This window comes from Lissotriton vulgaris, unplaced genomic scaffold, assembly GCF_964263255.1.
Source record: "Lissotriton vulgaris unplaced genomic scaffold, aLisVul1.2 SCAFFOLD_695, whole genome shotgun sequence".
Lineage (NCBI taxonomy): Eukaryota > Metazoa > Chordata > Amphibia > Caudata > Salamandridae > Lissotriton > Lissotriton vulgaris.
Genome location: NW_028244086.1, coordinates 120009 through 134728, shown reverse-complemented (window position 1 = coordinate 134728; position 14720 = coordinate 120009).

Here is a 14720-nt window from a genome sequence, read left to right as displayed (position 1 = left end):
AAGTCTGTTTATGAGTGTTGTTTATCGAGGAAATGATTAGTCCGCTTTGTTGACCGCTTTTTGCACCTAATGGTGCTTTTGTGTTCTGAAATTCTTACTTTTATCTTGCGTGATGTCGTCCCGACATAACGCAAATTACACGGGCACCAAACTAGATAAATACGTTTCTCACTGTTACAATTTGTGTGTTTTTGAAGTACCCATGGTCTTGATGTACCTATGTCTATTTCAGTAGTTTTTTTCTGTTTGTGGACATGCAATGCTAGAGCCACACGGAAAATGTCCCCTCACTGGGGGTAGATTCCATAGAGGTGCGGGCCCATCGTTCTTCCTTTTTTCTTTTGGTCTAGAGTGTATCAACCTGTCTCTTATGTTTGCACTTCTGTTGTAAGCGACCATGGGCAAAGGGAGCTTTTCATTCCCAGAATTCAATATCTTCCAGTGACGAGTGATACTTTTCTTGATGAGATTTGAATAGCTGGAAAATGTATTGACAAAGGTCAACCTGGGATTCTTCTACTTCGGCATCTGAATTTCTATCAGGGCTTCTCAATTGTTGTTGGCTGCTCTCTTTCGTGAAGTACGTATTGTAGATAAGGGATAGTTCTTAATCTTCAAATCCGTCGTCAGAGCTCTTGCGTGTTCATGATATTTCTCTTTTGTTGTACAATTGCGCCTTATTCTGAGAAATTTCCCGGAGGGTAAATTTTCCCAGAGGCATTTGGGGTGGTAACTTTGGTAAGGCAATAGAGAATTACACGCCATAGGTTTTTTTGTACAGTTCTGTAGCTAGGCGATCATTCTCAGGAAAGATCCGAACATCAAGGAAGGCTAGACTTACTTGAGAGTATTCCAAAGTGAAGCGCAAAAAAGCGTTTCTCTCATTTAACCATGAATGAAATGACTTGATTGTTGTAATATCTCCCCTCCACACTACAAAAATGTCATATATATAGCCTTTCCAGAGAGGAATGTGTCTGAAAAAAGGATTACTTTCAAGGAGTATTTCTGTTTGTTCAAACTGATGGACATACAAGTTGACCAGGCTTGGTGCACAGAAGCTGCCCATTGATGTCCCCGAGATTTGGAGATACAATGTATCCTCAAACTTAAATTTTCTTTCATAACTTTCTTGGCACAAGACATAATAAAGTGCACTGGTGTTATGCTTTCCATAGGATATTGTTCAAGCATCAATTGGATAGTTGCTAAGGTCTCATCCTGTGGTATACACGTATACAGGGACTCAACATCAAGTCAAGTCAAGTCATAAAATTTGTATAGCGCACTACATACCCAGAGGGTTTCAAGGCGCTTAGGAAGGGGAGGAGGATTATTTGTCAAATATCCACGTTTTAAGCTGCTTTCTGAACGCTAGGTGATTCTGGGTGAGGCGAAGGTAAGCGGGGAGTGAGTTCCATGTTTTGGCAGCCAGGTATGAAAAGGATCTGCCTCCCATGGTGGTCTTGTTGATGCGAGGTACAGTGGCGAAGGCTTGGCTGGAAGAGCGAAGTTGGCGGGAGGGGGTGTAGAAGGACAGTCGAGAGTTGAGGCAATCTGGTCCGATGTCGTAGAGTGATTTGTGTGCGTGGGTAAGCAGTCGGAAAGTGATCCTCTTATTGACGGGTAGCCAGTGGAGGTCTTTAAGGTGACCAGAGATGTGTTCGTTGCGTGGGATGTCTAATATGAGCCTGGCTGAGGCGTTTTGGATTCGTTGTAGTTTCTTCTGGAGTTTAGCGGTGGTACCTGCGTAGAGGGTGTTTCCGTAGTCCAGTCGGCTCGTGACTAGAGCGTGGGTGACTGTTTTCCTTGTTTCGGAGGGGATCCAGCGAAATGTTTTTCTGAGCATGCGAAGAATGTTAAAGCAGGAAGAGGATACGGCGCTGACTTGTCTGTTCATTGAGAGTGAAGAATCCAGGATGACGCCAAGGTTCCGTGCGTGGTCTGTCGGGATGGGTGCTTTTCCGAGGGCTTCCGGCCACCAGGAGTCGTCCCATGCAGAGGGGGATGTACCTAAGATGAGGACTTCTGTTTTGTCTGAGTTCAGTTTCAGACGGCTTTGTTTCATCCATTCGGCGACTTCTTTCATTCCTTCGTGTAGGTTAGTTTTGGCGGTGCTGGGGTCCTTGGTGAGAGAAAGGATCAGTTGAGTGTCGTCCGCGTAAGAGATGCTGTTGAGGTTGTGTTGGCGGGCGATGGCCGCGAGGGGGCTCATGTATACGTTGAAGAGGGTGGGACTGAGTGAGGATCCTTGAGGTACGCCGCAGATGATTTCAGAGGCCTCGGACTTGAATGGTGGGAGGCGGACTCTCTGGGTTCTTCCGGTGAGGAACGAGGTGATCCATTCCAGTGCTTTTCCTTGGATTCCGATGTTTCTGAGACGTTGTAAAAGGGTGCTGTGGCAGACTGTGTCGAAGGCTGCAGAGAGGTCGAGGAGGATGAGGGAGACTGTGTCTCCATTGTCCAGTAGAGTTCGAATGTCGTCTGTTGCTGCGATGAGGGCGGTCTCAGTGCTGTGTTTGGCTCGGAAGCCAGATTGTGAGGGGTCGAGTGATTTGTTGGCTTCGAGGAAGGCGGCGAGCTGGTTGTTGACGGCTTTCTCGATGACTTTGGCCGGGAATGGAAGAAGCGAGATGGGGCGGTAGTTTTTGAGTTCGGTGGGGTCTGCTGTTGGTTTTTTCAGAAGGGCGGTGAGTTCAGCGTGTTTCCAGTCTTCTGGGAAGGTAGCGGAGTTGAAGGAGCAGTTGATGACGTCTCGGAGGTGCGGAGCTATGACGGAGTCTGCTTTGTTGAAGATGTGGTGAGGACATGGGTCTGTGGGGGATCCTGAGTGGATGGAATTCATCAGGCGGATGGTGTCCTCAGTGGAGATTGGGTTCCAGTCGTTAAGGGTGTTCACGGGGGGAAGATGATCAGCAGATGGTAGGGTGGGTTGGTTTCCGGGTTGGTTGTCAAAGCTGTTGTGGATGTCTGCAATCTTGTTGTGGAAAAAAGAGGCTAGGGAGTTGCAGAGGGCTTGGGAGGGGGTGATGTCGTTGGAGTTGGCCGAGGGGTTGGAAAATTCCTTGACGATGTTAAAAAGTTCCTTGCTGTTGTGGGCGTTGTTGTCAAGTCGATCCTTGAATGCTGTTTTCTTGGCTTTTCGGATCAGTTGGTGGTGAGTACGGGTGGCGCTTTTGAAGGCGTCCTTGTTGCTGGTGGATGGGTCTTTTTTCCAGGCCTTTTCAAGGGAGCGGCACAGTTTCTTGGACTTCTTGAGATCATCGTTGAACCATGAGGCCTTCTTGTTGCCAAGTTTGTGTTGACCTTTTTTCAGTGGTGCTAAGGTGTCGGCGGTGTTGGATAACCAAAGGGTGAGGTTGGAGGCGGCTTCGTTGGCGTTAGAAGAGAGAGCTGGGGAGGTTCGAAGGAGCGATGTGGAGATCTGATCCGTGGTGATTTTGTTCCAGTTTCTTTGTAGAGTTGGTTGGAGGTGGAAGATGGGTTTCGGCTTGTTGTAGGTGAAGTGAACGCAGCTGTGGTCAGTCCAGAGGAGATCCGTAGTGTGGCTGAAGGAGACATGGTTGCTGGAGGTGAAGATGGGGTCGAGGGTGTGACCTGCGATGTGGGTGGGGGAAGTGACCAGTTGTTTAAGTCCGAGGTTGGCGAGGTTGTCTATTAGGGTGGCGGTGTTGCGGTCGTTGATCTTTTCAAGGTGGAAGTTGAGGTCTCCCAGAAGGATGTAGTCTTTGGAGGGGAGCGCGTGTGGGGTGATGAAGTCCGTGATGTCTTCACTGAATTTTGCGCGGGGTCCTGGTGGTCTGTAGAGGAGGGTGCCTCTGAGTGTGGTCTTGGGGTCGATGTGGATCTGGAAGTGAAGGTGTTCGGAGTTAGCGAGGTTGGTGTCGGAGCTGGTAGAGATGCGGATGGATTTCTTATGGACGATAGCGATTCCTCCTCCTGTGTGGTCGGTGCGGTCCTTGTGTGTGATCTTATAGTCATCAGGGATGGCGATGGCGATGTCAGGGGCGGAGGAAGCGTTCATCCATGTTTCCGTTATGAAGGCGACGTCAGGAGAGATGGTGTCTAGTAGGTTCCAAAGGTCAATGGCGTGCCTGTGGACCGAGCGGGTGTTGAGAAGGATGCATTGTAGGTGGTTAGGGTCGGGGATCTGTGGTGTGGTCGTAGCGGAGATGTTGTCGGTGCCGCTGAATTTGCAGGAGTAGCAGGAGAAAGGTCCATGGGTGTGTCCAGGAGCGGCTTGGACGCAGTTGGGGGAGCGGCCGGGGTTAAGGGCTAGGAGGGTGGTGGCATCGTAGGTAGTGCGGGGGGGCTGGGCAGCGCGAGGGGCAGGGGGTCTGGCGCTGGGCGCGGTCCAGGCGCGGACGGGCGTAGACGGGCTTACCTTTGGCGCACCTTCGGCGCGGGTTGGGCGCGGTCGCTGCGCGTGAACGCTGCGCGCGGGAACTACTGTCATATATGGATAGTGGAGGGGGAGGGGCGAGGGCGTCTCAGCTGGGAGGCGGGGCGGGCACACGAGGACAAGCACAACAAACAAAATGGAGGCGGAGGGGGGGGGCACAGCGGAGCGCTAGCGCTAAAGCGCGTTTAAACAGTCTAAAACAGCACACAGTACAGAGATGCACCAAGCGCTCCTACAGCAAAGCGCTGATCCTGCAAGCAACAAGTCAAAAATACCAGGCAGTGGGAACAGCAGTGGGAACATCGAATGACACCAAGAAATCCTGGTCTCTATCAAATGGAGTCTCTGCAAGCTGACGAAGTAGATCTTAGTATCCAACAAGAAGGTTGGCATTTTAGATACCATCGGTCTCAAAAAGAAATCCACAAAAGTGGAAAGGGGTTCCAGTAATGACCCAATACCAGCTATTATGGGCCTTTCTGGCGGAGGGCGTTGCTCCTTATGTATTTTGGGTAATACATAGAAATACGGAGTTGTGGGAAATGATGTTATCAAACAGGATGCTTCGTGCTCTGTTATCCAATGATTTTCTTTACCTTCTTCCACCATCTTCTTAATCTCCTCTGTTAGACATTTCATTGGATCCAATCGTAGTATTTTATATGATCTCTTGTTATCTAGTTGTCGTAGACACTTTGTTCTATATGATTCTGTGTCATTCAAAAACATTATTTGTTCTGGGATAATGAAGGCTCTAAATAAAGCTTCCAAGCACTGCAACTGTCAGTCTTTTGTGCCCCAGACAGTTTTTGTCTCAATGGTGTATTTCCAAAAGTCAAAACCTAATGTAGACAGATGAGCATAAAAGGCCGCAGAATAAATTTGTTTTGTATTTGTCAAAATACTTTTCATTCCTGTCCTATTAATATTTTTAAAGTAAAATGATTCTGGATGTGAAACATTAAAGCCTGAAAAGTACAGAAATGTGTCATAAAATGTTTTTGAGCTACCTTTTGGTGGCATTGGACAATGTTCCCATTGGTTATAAGTAAATACATTTCTAGGATTTGCAGATTTATGCAAGAAATGATTACCATAGTGATTATAACAATACAATTGTTCATAATCTGATTAACCTTCTAAGTATTCATGATTTGTAAACTTTGCAGACATCTCTAAGTCTGACACCATATTATTAACAGTCTCAAAGTCCCAATCATCAGAAAATGTGCTGGGTGAAACACAATCACTCAAGGAAACCTTGAATTGGTGTGGAATCTTCAACAGCGCCGCCGGATCAAGAATGTCGTATTCAGTTCTGTCCCAAGCTATACCACCTGGTATAGGAACGGCTGTGATGTTTACTGCTGACAAGTCTATTTGTTCACGATGGGATGATTTGTGTGGCTTGAGGAGCAAGTTGATGTTCTTTCTTACTGTGTCCTTAGTACTATATTTTCCATTGATCAGCATTCCCAAAGTAAATACCAGAGTAAACCAAAGTAGAAGAAAAAGTACACCTAAGATAATCCATACTTCAACCCATGGTGAAACCAGATATGTCTTTTCCAGTTGTCGAAAAGACATCTGTTATTTGTTTTCTTAAAGTTTGTTAGCTGGCAGCGTTTCAGGTTCAATTGGATCCTTGGAAAACGTATCAAAGTTAATGAAGTAGCCAGAGGCAGTTCTGTCAAATGTAGGGATTGCTTCCGGATTCGATGTAATCGCTGGAAACACTTGATCACTTGTCATATTAGTATACTCTGATGCTATATCATCGTAGACAGGTGTTTCTTGAAAAACTGTTATTTGGGACTCAAGAGGCACAAGTTCCATGGCTTTGTTACATAGTTCTTTGTTCTGTGCTGCAGAGTCTTCAAATGTTATCAGTCTCTCAGTCTGAACCTTTTGGATTGTAGCCAGATTCGGGCGTCTGCTACATCTTTGGAGTCCACTTGGCCTACTACTTATGATTGGCCACATGATGTGGTTTTACCAGGTCGATGGATACAAACCTGTTCTCCTTTCTTCCAGCAAGGGGCGGCAGTAGTACTGTTCTTGATCCTTGAATGGCTAAAACAGATACTGGTTGTCTGTATAAAGGCCCAAATTCCTTCTTGTCCGTGATCTTTTCTCTGACTAGATCCCCAATCTTTGGAATCCAGGCAGGCCTTGCTTGGACGGGTGGTTTTTCTTCAGTGGTCATTGGCTTCAGGATTACGTTGCTTTGACATTTCTTGTTTCATTTAACTCCTGCAAAACAGCTAAACGGTCTTTGATATCAAAAGGTTTTTGTTCTTTCACTGAAGTGTGATGATCAAGGTCCTGGACAATCATTCTAGTTCCAAAAAGGATTTCATATGGAGTGATTCCCCCTAGAGAACTTCTTGGCAGATTGTTAAGACTACGTTGGACACTTATTAGATGTTTGACCCACCCGTCACCCGAGCCTAGTACCCTAGCTGTTATAGATTGCTTTATGTCTCAGGTTTTTTCTCTCCACAACCGAATTTCCCTCAGGATGGAATGGACTAGAATTCCACAATGCAACGCCCAGATTGGCCATGGCCTCTTTGTAAGCTTTTGAGCTAAACGCAGGACCCTGTTCAGAATTTAGTGTGCCGACTGTGTATGTGCCGATAAAGATTCGCAAATCATTTATAACAGTTCGGGTATCAGCCGAGAGCTGGGGCCACATCCAAATGAATCTTGAGCATGAATCCACTGTGACCATGATATATTTATAGTTACCATCCCTTTGTAAGGGACCGCAGTGGTCCAGATAAACACATGCTAATGGTTTATCTGAAATCAACAGGGGCGTCTGCGCAGGACGTTTCACTGTAGAGACTTTCATCTTTTGACCGATTTCACATTCCAAAACATAGTTTCTGGTCAGTTTCCTCATGTGCAGCCACCAGTATCGCTGCTTTAATAATGATACTGTAGCAGAAATACCTGCGTGTGCAGAGGCGAGCCCTTTGTGTGCTGCTAAGATTAGTCCTAATCTATGTTCCATGTTTGGAATTACTCTACCCCCACTCCAGGGAATCGAGCAAATGGAACATTATTTGCATCACTTATATATGAGTATTTGAGTGGAAAGCCTTTTGGTAATGTTTTAACACTGTCTTTGCTTGAGGCATTGACAGCTTGCATTATTTCGCTGTCTATTTTCGTTTTTGAACAAGTTATTGCAACTACAGAACCTGTTTGCACAGCTGCCTTCGTGGCTTCATCAGCCAATGAATTCCCTGCAACGTGACCGCCATCACGTTGATGACTCAGTGTATGGATCACATGAGCTTTTTGTAGTTCTTTTCGTAACTGAACTACTGGTTCCCAAAGCAATGTATGCTCGATTGTGCCACCTTTCACATCTTTGAAACCATTTTCAATCCAGTTCTGCAAGTATTCGTTAGAAGATTGAACGCAATAATATGAATCGCACACTATAAGTGTGGGGAATTGGCGATCAGTATTTTCAAGCACCATCTTGAATGCTTGTAGTTCAGCTCGCTGAACGGTACAATCTCCGAGAGATTGTGTTTTAGTGACCATAGGTCGGAATTTATCATCGCGCTAGCGACCTTTAACAATCGCACTCACAGCACTATAAGCTTGTTTACCCCCAATTGCGGGTTGTGCTGATCCATCCGTATAAATTATACATTCATACTGTTCAAGAGGCAGAATGTCAGTTGGCAGAGGACATTCTTGTTCGTATTGCAGAAATTCTTGTGTTTTCAAATATGGGTCAAAAACGTATTCAACGTCTGTTGTAGCAAGAGAATTAACCCATTGTATCCATCTTGGATGTAAAGCCTTTTCATTCGGAATGCTTGCTTTTGTCACTGTTTCTAAAGCAGGTACAGGGGTAACGACCATTATGCGTTTTCCCTGTGCGAGGGCTCTCTCTTTTGCTACCACACTTTGAACCACTGTCAGAATTTTTTCTGTAGAAGTGAAATTCATTTCTGCTTGTGTGTACAAGTGTGATTTATAAGCAATTGGTACTTTTTCCCCTTCATTAAAGGTTAAGTACGTGAATCTGCATCTTCCTGGAATGATTCGGATTACTAAATTGCGTATGTTTATGCGTGTTTGTAAATGTGTGGTTGCTAACATGTCTGTTTGCACTGAATGCAAAATTACTGCGTGTTTTTGAGTCCAATTTATTTGTTTGAAATCTGGTTTGATTAATTCGTAGGGAGGTCTAACCCTTTCTGCGTAATTTAGAATGTATGTTCTTCCGAAATTTAGGAAACCTAGAATTGACTAAGTTTTTCACCGTCTTTGGAGGTTGGAGCAGCGCACATTTCTCTAGAAAGTTTGCTGCCAGGCTTTTGCCTTCACTTGATAATTCATATCCTAGGAAAAGGACGTTGAGGTGGGCAATTCTTGATTTCCTGAAATTGAATTTATACGCTTCAGAGGCGAAGCCAAGTATTATGGTGTTCACCCTGTTGAAATGCCTGTCCAAGTCATCGTCTCTTAAGTAGATGTCATCGACATATGATAATGCTTCATCATCATACGTTTGTAGTAATTCTGTTACTCTAGCTGAAAATAACCCTGGACTATTCTTGAATCCCTGGGAGAGACGACAGAATTGATGCTGTGTCCCCATACTTGAGAAAGCGGTTAAATACCTGCTTTCCAGTGCAATATTTTGACAGAAGAAACCGTTGGAAATATCTAATGTAGTTGTGATGGTTTTTGCCTTCTTGGGCAGCTGGTACAACCCTAATGATATGACAGGTGGTCCTTGAGGCTATAGCAATATGAGGCTTTTATTGAGACTGTCAGTCAAACAGTTTAAGTGCACCATAAGAAGTATCAACATAAGGAAGGGCTATCGCAGTCCTGGAAAGACCTTCTTCTCTTCTGACGTAGTCCTTCAATACTTCAACCAGGGCCAGCACTCCCCCAAGAGGAAACAGAAACACAACACCTCGTCACTATCTGAACTACAGCCGTAGTACTCTATAGTGTGCTCCCCATCACCATTATTCACAGGTCACCGACAGTGAGAGGTATACAAGACTATATCTAAAGGGTCGGGGAAAGTGAAAAGATGTCCCTACAACCAGGGCTATCACTCCACAAATATAGTGCCCTATTTGTGCCAGAGTCCTATAAAGCCCTTCCCCGCCAATCTCCTCCTCCACCCCTCTGCCCAAGACACTTGCCTTGAGCCACGGCCCCCCAGGACCGTGGCGTCGGGTATCTTGGCGTCCTGTTCCCTCAGAGGACGTCTGGATACTGGCACAGGGTTTGTTGGGGAACTCTCCCTCTTCTGTCCGGTGCTGGCATCTTCCTCTCTGGCTTCCTTGAAGCTCCGGTCACTCTCAGACCCGCCTTCTGCTTCTCCCGCCTTATTCTTCCACTCCCGATGTTTCTCTCCTCCTCCGCAATCACTGGCAACTCCTCCACACCTGTCCCAACCGCCGTTCTCCTTCTCCTTTCTCCCCGTCCTCTCTTCCGCTTCCTCAACAACTAGACAACTCGTTTCTCCGTTAGATGGCGTCCCGCCGGGCACCATCTTGGAATTCTCGGCCGCTCCGGTCTCCTTCCCGCATATATTACATCGCCTCTCTTCTTGGGATGGACGATCGGGCCATTCTGAGATACGGAATCTAGATAGGTAGTCCACGTTTCCTTGCAATTTTCCCGGCATATGGAGAGTCTGAAAGAAAAAGTGCTGTAAGGCTAAGAACCATTGTAAGGTTTTAGCATTGGTGTCCTTATTGGTGGCCAACCAGGTCAATGGAGCATGATCTGTAACTAGAAAGAAGGTACGTCCTAACAAATGGTACTAAAAAGATTCCATAGCCCACTTTATGGAAAGGCATTCTTTTTCTATAGTGGCATACCTTGTTTCTCGAGGAAATAGCTTGCAGCTCAAGAACAATACTGGTTTAAGCAAACCCTGGGAATCTGGCTGTGATAACACTGCTCCACGTCCTCTATCAGAAGTGTCGGTTTGTAGCACAAACGACTTTTTGTAGTCTGGACAAGTCAGTACTGGGGCACTACATAGTAAAGTCTTCAAGGTCTTGAAGCTCTTTTCCTGTGGGTGTCCTCAGTCTATCTTGGCTCGGAAGGGTTTGTGTCTTAGCAAATCAGTAAGAGGGCTAGCCACTTCTGATAACTGAGGGATAAATTTTCTGTAGTATCCCACAAATCCCAAAAAGGCTTGTACCTCTTTTCTAGTGATATGTCTGGGAATACTTTGGATCGCTTCTAACTTGTTAATTTGGGGTTTAAGAGTTCCTTCACTTATAGTATATCCCAAATAGTTTATTTTGTGGGTACCCAGTGTGGTTTTCTTTGGGTTCATGGTCAACCCCGCTTGTGCCAAAGTCTCAAATAGGTTTCTCAGATGTTTCAAATGGGTTTCCCTGTCTGGACTATACAATACAATGTCATCCAAGTATGCAACCGCATATTTGTGATGGACCCTTATGAGAATGTCCATAGGTCTTTGAAAAGTAGCCGGGGCTCCATGAAGCCCAAATGGCATAACTTTAAACTGGTACAAACCAGAGGGTGTTAAAAATGCTGTCTTTTCCTGGGCCGAGGGTGTCAAAGGAATTTGCCAATAACCTTTAGTTAAGTCAATCGTGGACATGACTCTAGCTTCCCCCAATCGTTCTATCAATTCGTCCACTCGGGGCATAGGATAATTATCGAATTTGGAATGGGGGTTCACTTGTCGGAAGTCTATGCAGAAACGGAGACTCCCATCTGGTTTGGGCACTAACACGATGTGAGAGCACCAGTTACTCTTAGATGGCTCTATTATACCTGCTTGAAGCATTTTCTCTATTTCCTGTTCTACTGCCTCTATTCTGGCCTCCGGTATTCTATATGGTTTTACGTTAAACACCTTCCTGGGTTGAGTTACAATATCATGTGCTACCAAATAGGTTTGTCCGGGAATGCCTGAACTGAGCCCTTGGTACTGTCCTAACAACTGCTCTAACTGTTGTTGTTGTTCTATATATAGTTTAGGTCCCATCAAAGGTAGTTCCCCCTTTTCACCCTCCCCTAGACCTTTGGAGACATCCAACGTTTTATGAATGGTTACGTGGTTTATGGTCTGAACTACACTCTGGGGTGCATCACTGGAATCTTCCCATTTCTTAAGAAGATTGATGTGACCCAATAAGAGACAGGTGTCACTTTTTGAGTCACTGTGTATGGCCCTTGCCATGTGGCCAACAGTTTCTTGTCAGAGGAGGGAAGAAGTATTAGAACCTTGTCCCCAACAGTCAGTCAGTCAGTCAAAAACTCTTTATTCGATTAATTAAAATCATAAAAGAAGCAATACATACATACAGAATAAAAATATATGCATACATTTAAAAACAAGCATCTATGTACATACATTCATTTATATACAATTTATATATTACATCGTTCATGGGGGACTAATTAGTACAAAATATCTCCTGATGTAATTAAAAACCACTATTAAACATTTTAAAAATTTATGAAAATTTCCATGATTATGGGAAGTGGATTAAATCAATTTATATGTAGGGTTCTTTTGTTTTTCACTCTTGCTGCAGCCACCAGAAAACTAGCTACGCTGAAGATTACTCACACACTGTTCAATGATTGCAAATACAGTAGTGCAGGCCTCACCTGCAAAAAACCCGCTTCTCGTAGTATGGGCAACAAAAATTTATTTCGTGCCTCCGCAAATTTGTCACAAAGCATAATAAGGTGAAGAGAGTCTTGTATCGAGAAGTTGTCGCAAGAACATGGTGGAGAATCAGCTGGCTTACCCCAATGTTGTAGGTCCCCCAACACAAGATGAATAAGGTTAAATCTGAACCTTGTAAGCAAGAAGCGATGGTATGGCTTTGTTATGTGGGGCGAGGACTGCAGAACATAAATACTTCTTACTCCTGGTTTTTTAAGTTCTATCTCCTCCCTATCTGCCTCAGCCATGAGTCGGAAATTCTGATTAATCCAACCCAGATCCTCTTTCTTAATACCTTCTGGGGTGGAAAACAGATCCGGGCGTCCCAGTCTGACACACGCCGCTCTAACGTATGCCAGCCATGGGATGCTATGTGCCTTATCAAGAGCCAGACAGTCTTTAAGGATGAGATGATTAAGAGTAATGTCCTTATTCAGCCATGTCTTTGCCCAGCAAATCAACGGTGCAGCCTTAAGAAGGTCTGTGATATAACCCATTCCAAATTCACTGTGTACTGCCATGGTTGACGATGAATGTGGTACCGCCAGCAGTGATCTGAAGAACTTATTTTCTACTAATTGGATTTTGTCCACATTGGCATATCCCCAAATTGATGCCCCATAAGACGCAATTGCACCGCACTTGGCCTTGTAGATTTTGAGCATGGGTTCCATGGGATTCGCTCCCAATCTTTTAGAAAAATTGAGAAGCCCTGTCGTAGATCTAGCCACTATGTTTCTTTTATGCTTCATCCGGGGACCCCAATTACCTTTCTCATCGAATAGAACACCCAGGTACATAAAGACTGGGACCCTTGCAACTTCCGCACCCAGGCATCTAAAGGTGTTGACATTCTTGGGTTTCCTGCCGGTCCCTGCGATCATGACGTGGGATTTTTTGCTATTGATTTTGAGATCTAGGGCTTCCATAAAATTTCCAAAGCTGTCCAGCAGCCTTTGTAAACCCAGACCTGTACGGGCGATAAGTACGGCGTCATCAGCGTACAGGAGGACCGGGATACCCGTTCCACCTGCACTAGGGATGTCCGCACCAACCTTGACTAAAGATTTTTCCAAGCCATTTATGTAGATCGTGAAAAGAAGAGGAGCCAGAATGCAACCTTGTCTGACTCCCCGTCTAGATCTAAATTGGTCCGTGCACCTACCGTCCTGTGTGACCCTGACTGATGCTGCTAAGTCCTGATGGAGTGAGGCTAGGAAATAGACAAGGGGAGCATCTAGTCCCATATCTAACAAGATACACCACAGTTTTGAACGGTTCACCATATCAAAGGCTGATGATAAATCCATGAACCCTAGATATAAGAAACCTTCCTTTACCACTGTGTACTTGTTGATCAGAAGGTAAAGATTAAGACACTGGTCCATGGTGCCCCTGTGCTCCCTGAAACCGTACTGGAGATTTGAGAGAAACCCCCCACTATCCAGCCAATCTCCCAGTTTCTGTAAGATAACTCTTCCCATGATTTTGACGGAGGAATCCAACAGGGACATTGGCCTGTAGCAGGCGGGATCCCCACGGCTCCCCTTTTTGAAAATGGGCACAATAATTGAGGAACCCCAAGAGGGGGGGAAACCCACCAATGCTGCAGCATTAAATACATTTGTTAGGATTTTAGCCCAGAAATTAGGATACATAATGAATAGGTCTGCAGGGACCCCATCCGGGCCTGGTGCCTTATTTTTGGAAGTAGCACAGATAGCCCTTTCTACTTCTTGCGGTTTGAATTTGATGGGGGACCCGGGGCAGCTGATGCTTGGTGGTACACATGTTAAATCAGGGATGTCCAAGTCACCATATATGTTCTTAAAATGCCCAAGCCAAGCATCGTCCGAAATTACACAATCCGTGTCAGGGCTATCGCTATCCGCAAAAAAAGGCTGATTAATTATGGCCCAGAACTTCCTGCTATCCCTTAACACATCCACCTCCTGTAGGCTATCCCATGCTTCCTCTTTAATTTTTTGTTTATGTTGGGAGATTGCCAATTTGTACTTCTTACGGAGAGTGGAAACTAAAGTTCTATCTCTCGGGCTTCTTTTAAGCGCCATGAGGAGGGCCTCATGAGCTTTAGAACAGGCGCTGTCGAACCATCTATGGGCTTTCTTATGATGTGACCCCCTCCCCTTATTTAGGTTAGCTGCTATTTGTTTACAGATAGCTGAGAAGGAGGTTATCGTTCCCTCGCCCACAGCATTATCATCTAGGCAGATGCCCATATGGGATTCAGTTGTGGCCGTCAGTTCTTCAAAGAAGGCCTCAGGTACAATTTTGTCCCATTTTAACCGTCTGCCTTGATCCTTTGTGGAGATTGCTCGCGGTGCTACCCAGCTCGATGCCCTGGTGGTAATCTTGGCGCTTATATCCAATTCTAAAACAAGAGGGTTATGATCACTAAATGGTGATATCACTACTCTGTAGGCTAATATTATGGTCAGCAAAGGGGGTGACACAAAAATGTAGTCAATAACTGAGTTAACTCCCCTTCCTATGAAGGTAGGTGCATTCTCATTGCCACTCTCCCTACCAGGTTCTAGTAGATTCATACTGGATAGCAAAGCTTCCAGATCCTCTCCTTGCTTA